The following is a 6,556-nucleotide window of genomic DNA, read 5'->3' as shown; positions in this document are numbered from 1 at the left end:
TTTTACTAAGAGTGAAGAGAAGTGTGGTTGAAGAGTGAGGGATTGACGTTTTGTGTTTTGTCTTTGTTGCTAGGAATACGACATCATTTCGATTTCAACTCTCAAAGACTTAAAATGGTGTTGTTTAATAAGCTGAGGTGTACCCTTATCGTTCCATGTCAGTTTTTGTTAACGGCATTATCAATGGAATTGGCGGAAGGACTAATGTGACTAACTTAAAATATTTTAGGGATGATTTTGATTAAAAAAAATCTTTTAGAGACCAAAATAGAAATCGCGTCATCTTTCAAAGACCAAATTAACCATTTACACAACATGGGCAATGGAGGAATGACTGATGAGAGATGGGTGGAGTGTCTGAAGGAAGAACACAGTGAGACTTTACCAATCAAGGATATTACGGGAGAGAGTACGGAGAGGATTACTTCAGGTGACAAGGAGGGCTTACGTAAGGGTAGTGCTAGGTGACTCATAAGGTTTCGTTCTGTGATAAGGTGATAAGGTCTTCTGAAACCTTGGGGCTTGGCAGTGTTGATGTCTTGGATGGTGATACGATGGCAGTAGTCATGGAAAAACAAGGTGATCCAACACCCCCGAAGAATAGCTTTACTGAAGAATTTAGGAACTCTCTATCAGAACCTTACAAGGAGGCCGGAGGCCATAGTGATTAAGGTTCTTAGGAAACACTTCAGCTATATGGCCTTGGTGCATAAACTGAAAGGGGTATGGAGGCTAAAAATTGGATATGAATTTTGGATGTTGCGTTTGATTACTTCCTTGTCAAATGTGATCTCAAGGAAGATAGGGAAAAGGTTTTATTAGGGGGTCCATAAATGATGTTAGGTCATTACATCGCGGTTAAGCCATGGTCGCTGAATTTTAAACCATGTGAGGCCTCCTTTGGGGACACCATGGTTTAGATAAGAATTGCGGGATTAAGTATATGGTATTACCATGAGAAAGCCACGATGTATATTGCCTCCACTGTAGGTAAACCAATCAAGGTAGACCTTGCAACCAAGTCGGCGGAGAGAGGCAAATTTGCTCGAGCTTGTGTTCAAGTGAATTTGGGACTGCCGGTTGTTCGGAGAGTGGTTGTGAACGACTATGAATATAACATGAAATAGGAATGTTTACGATTGATATGTGAGAGGTGTAATTGCTTTGGGCATGTTGCAGGTGAATGTAGCGTGACCATGGTTACCTCGACATCTGTGGATGACTAGGTAGGGGAAGTTCACACAGCGGTGGATCATGAGAAATGTTCATCAGACAAGGTTCAACAAGTTTTTGAATTTGGATCTATACGCATTCTGCACTAGTTGCAGATTCTGCGGAGAAGATGAAGGCAAGCACGCTGCATAGGAGGAAAGAAGGGATGCTTACATTGGGAGAAGAAGAGGGCTAGACTAAGGTTTGTGGCATGGGAAGAGGGAAAGTGGGCCAAACAAGGAAGGCCCAATCTGCTACTAAAGGTAATAAACCTCTCATTTTTGGGCAGCAGATGAGTCAGGTAGTGGGTCTTACTCCTCTCAAGCGCGTCAAGCATCAATGAAGGATGGGGTGAAGATCAAGGGTGCAGCTATGGTCGTGCCATCGATTACTCCTACTCTTAAAATGGCCACAAGAGGTTGCACCCTGCCTCGTTGCAAAACTCACTAGTATTCTAAGCCAATGATGGTGCGTCAAACCAGTAGAACTAGAACCCATCGGTGGTGGCTATTGTTGCAATGGGGAGCGTATCTGAGCAACCATGAGTTGGGGAGAGGCAAGGAAGTAGTGGGAATATTGGAGGTCTATCGTTGCTTCATCAATGGACCTTTGCTGAGGTTGGTTTTTGTTTATGTCTATTTTATTTTTATGGATTGTGTAGATATAAGTTTTTTATCTTGGAATATTAGAGGGGCTTCTAACAAAATAGTCCGAGTGCATGATAAAGAATTAGTTAGTAAATTTCATCCAATAATTTTCATTCTTATTGAAACTCATGTTCCTTTCGAGACAATGAGATCCTTTTGGAGTAAGGTTGGTTATCAGGATATTGGAATTGTTGAGGCTAGAGGTCATAGTAGGGGTATTTAGGTTCTTTGTTCTAATTCTATGATGACTGTGAGAATGGTTGATGTGGCTGATCAATGTATCAGTTTTAAAATCTTTATGGGCAATGTTTCTAACTTTTGTAGTGCAGTGTATGCTAATCCTCATGTCCATCGGTGAATGGGTCTGTGGAATGATTTAATCAGGGTCTCTAATACAATACAAGGTCCGTGGATTATGTTAGGGATTTTAATGAGATTCTGTTGCAGAATGAAGTTAAAGGAGGAACGTTTAGTAATGTTAGAGCTGATCTTTTTGGAGATACTTTGACAAACTATCGACTATTTAATATGGGAGCTATTGGAAGGAGTTTCACTTGGTATAGGAAAGTCAGAGGGGGTTACAGGTTGCAAAAAAATTGGATAGAGCTGTCATTAATCAGGAGTGGCGTTTGCTGTTTCCTGAGGCTTATAATGAAGTTTTGGCATGTCTTCACTCTGATAACTGTCCCTTACTCATCAGATGTACAAAAGCTAGGATAACTAAGAAGGGTCCCCGTCTCTTTAGATTTCAAGCTGCCTGGATGACTCATCCGCTTTTTTGACATGTTGTTCATACAGCTTGGAATAAAGGATCCCTCAATGTTGTCAGGAGTTTGCTAGAGGATCAGAGGGATGCGCTTGCTTTTAATAAAGAAACTTTTGAAAATGTTTTTGTTAAAAAGAAGGAGTTGGAGAGGTAGTGGAATGATGTTCAGATTTCTCTCGAGAGTGGAAAAGATCCAAAGTTGAGGGTGAAAGAGCAATATATTCAGGAGGAGCTAAATTCTATCCTTCTTCAGGAAAAGATTTTGTGGTACCAAAAAGCAAAAATCTAGAGAGCAGTGGGTTCGATGTGGTGACAGAAATACTAAATTTTTTCACCTGCAGATGGTTATTAGGCAAAAGAGGAATAAGATCCATGGGTTATTGTTAGATGATGGAACCTGGGCCACTGAGACGCAGGTGATTGAGCAAGAAATGAATTCTCTTTCAAAAACTATTTTCTACGAGGGAGAATATTGACCTTAATGCTATGGGAGGTTTTCTCTGCCCATCTCTTAGCAATGAGGCCTATCAAAGATTTGTTAAACCGGTGACATTAGAAGAGGTGAAAAGAGCTATAATGACTATAAATTCTTTCAAAGCTCCGGAGCTGGATGGTTTTCAAGCTCTATTTTATAAAGAATTTTGGAACTCTCTTAGTTACGATGTGTTGGGGTTAGTCAAGAGAGTCTTTAAGGGCAAAATTTTAAATCCCGCTATTTTTGAGACCTTAATTGTTCTAATTTCTAAAGTGAAAGCTCCTTCTTCGTTAAGAGATTTTTGTCCCATTAGTTTATGTAATGTTCTTTACAAAATTATTACAAAAGTGATGGTGAACAGGGTCAGATTATTTTTTTCGGAGATCATCGGCCCGTTCCAGGGTGATTTTATCCCGGGAAGGGGAACTCTGAAGAACATCATTGTTGCACAGGAAATTATGCATTTCACGAGGGACACTAAGTCTAGAAAGGGGACTATGACTTTCAAGATTGATTTAGAGAAAGCTTATGATAGAGTGGATTGGAGATTCTTTGAAGCTTCGTTGGTCAGGTTTGGTTTCCCTATAGCTGCTATTAATCTCATGTTACCATATCTTTTGGTGCTTTGTATGGAGGCTCTTGCTTATTTTATTACTCATTGGGTTTCTCAAGGGTTGTGGATACCTGTGTCGGTCTCCAGATATGGCCCTAAAATCTCCCTTTTGGTGTTTGCTGACGATCTCCTATTTTTCTGTAAAGCTACGAAAGCTCAGGTAGGGGAGGTTATGCAGACTATGGAGTTATTTTCCAAAGCATTAGGATTGAATGTGAATCTTAGTAAATCTAAGGTTCATTTCTCAAATGATATTTCTGAGAGAAGGAAAAAGGTGCTCTCGAGAGTATTTACTATTTGCTTTTGTCAAGACTTGGAAAGATATCTAGGGGTGAATATTAGGCATGAAAGGTCTTTCAGGAGGACGACTCAAGATGTTATTGAAAAGATTCAGAAGAAGCTTGCTAGTTAAAAAGGGTGCGTGTTTGCTGAATAAGATAGGAAGACTTTGTTTGGTTAAATCGGTAATGACTTTTATTCCGGTTTACAACATGCAGCTTGCTCTTCTTTCGAAGTAAGCTTATGAAAAGATAGATTCTTTGATAAGACAATTTTTATGAAAAGGCCAAACTAATGGGAGACGGTTGTTGTTGGTTAAGTGGGATATTGCTATAACTCATAAAAGGATGGGTGGTTTGGGTGTTAGGGATACCTACTAAGCTAACGTGGCACTTATTGACAAATTGGTTTGGAATTGCTTCAATAATAGAGACAAGTTGTGGGTTCAGGTTATAATGCATAAATATTTTTGGAATTAAACTTTTCTTGACAACAACAACAATCAGAATTCTTCAGCCATTTGGAAGAACATTCTCAAAGCATCTGATACTCTCAAGGATGGGTTCAAATGGAATGTTGGGGATGTGCAGCAATCTAGGTGGTATGATGAGTGGATTCCTTTTGGAAGACTTTGTGATCTTGTTCCCTATGTTCACATATCTGAATATGATTTTGTAGTGGTGGATTTGTGGCATGATGGATCTTGGGAGGTAGAGAGACTTGCATTGACAATTCCTCTTTAGGTCAAGCATTTCATTCATTGTCTGCATTATCTGACTTTGGCTGACATGGAACCGGAGTGGAGTCGGTGACCTGCAGGGACAAAATGGTATAGTGCAAGAGAGGATTATCGTTGGTTGTTAAAGAATAAATTGAATTGGAATAAAAATAGCAACTGGAACTGGCTTTGACACTTGAATCTTCCGGAAAAGATCAATTTGACTATGTGGTTTGGGGTTTATAATGCTCTCCCAACGGAGGTCTTTCATTTCAGGTGGCATCTAGCTAGTTCAGTTATGTGCCAGAGATGCAATGCGGCTTCGAAAACAGTAGAACATTGCCTTAGAGATTGTGTATATTTCAGAGTTATTTGGCAGATGCTAGATTCTCGGATTATTGATTCGGTTGAAGGCTTCTCTGTGGAAGCCTGGTTTCGGAAGGTCATGTCTGATAAGGATGCTCTTTTAGGAACCGGAGTGTGGTGGTTGTAGAGGCATAGGTGCAATGACATTTTCAATGTTAAAAATCATTTGACATATCACAAGGTGGTTGCTCTTATCATAAGCACGGTAATGGATCTAAGGTTATATATGAATAAGTATACTTCTTTTAATACCTTCAGGAACCGTTTGTCCTGGAAACCTCCTGTAGGTAATAGTTTTAAAGTTAATTGTGATGCTAATTTGTTTACTGATTTGAGCTTGGTTGGATTTGGTTGTCTTATTAAAAATTCAAATGGGGTTGAATTGCGAGTTGTTCTGGTAGCTTTCCTCCCTGATATATCATCTGATGTGAGCTTTTTGCAGTTTGGAGGGGCCTTGTTTTAGCTTGGGATTGCGGATTGAGAGACATAGTGTGTAAAACAGATTGTCTGGACATTCTTCATCTTTTGTATGACTCTTTTGGTGGGTGTAAATTTGAAGTTGTTGATTTAGTTAACAAAATTCAGTAACTGTTATCAAGACCCTAGTACGAACAATTTGATTAGATATGTAGGGAAGCAAATAAAACTACGGATTGGATGACTAGATATGAATAGGGATGACAAATCCCAATCTCCCATAGCGTCACAACCATATCCCTAGCCACTCCTGCTCAGTGCTCATCATGTCGTCACCCCCTCGCCGCCTCATTGTCTCTGATTGCGGTGTCCTTTCTCCTTTTCACCGCTGCATGATTGTGTCCTTGTATATTGTAGTAATATTTTCTGATTTTTTTAATTTATTATTTTAAATTTTTCATTAGAACTTTTATATAAATGATCAATATAGAAAGATAGAGAATAATGTCCACAGGAAATAGAGATACACGAAAAATAGGAATGGAGAGTAATAGTCCCCCATGATAGAAATTAGGGCGAGAACAAAGAACAAATCTATGAGCAGGACTGAAGAGCGAAAAGGTGTTGTCTACTTCCGTGCTGTCTCGTTGCCATCCCTAGATATGAAGTTAGAAATAATCTCAATCATGTTATTTGATCTTAATCTTACGAAACTTTCCAACAAATTATTATATATGATTTTAGATAAATGTTTTACTTTATTTTTTTTTAATATTTAAACACCAAAAAATTAACCATTTACTCCAAAATCTACTCACCAAATATGTAACAGTAAAACTAAATAAACTTTTCATTAAAACAAATTAGATTACCTCAACAATTTTTCAATCAAAAGTCAAAACAGTGATGATCGACCAATGAGCCGGAGCCAACAACGCGTCACTTGGGTGGCTTCGCTGTCTCTGTAATCTGTATCTTAATCTTTCCCCACCCTGGAATCACCCGTGGTGGTTTAGGCCCTAGTTATCACAACCCCGGTAGAAAATAAAAAATTAACCAAACC

The sequence above is a fragment of the Arachis ipaensis genome, chromosome B03 (assembly GCF_000816755.2).
Source record: "Arachis ipaensis cultivar K30076 chromosome B03, Araip1.1, whole genome shotgun sequence".
Taxonomy (NCBI): Eukaryota; Viridiplantae; Streptophyta; class Magnoliopsida; order Fabales; family Fabaceae; genus Arachis; species Arachis ipaensis.
The sequence above is the reverse complement of the archived record's forward strand: the minus strand, read 5'-3'. Positions refer to the sequence as shown.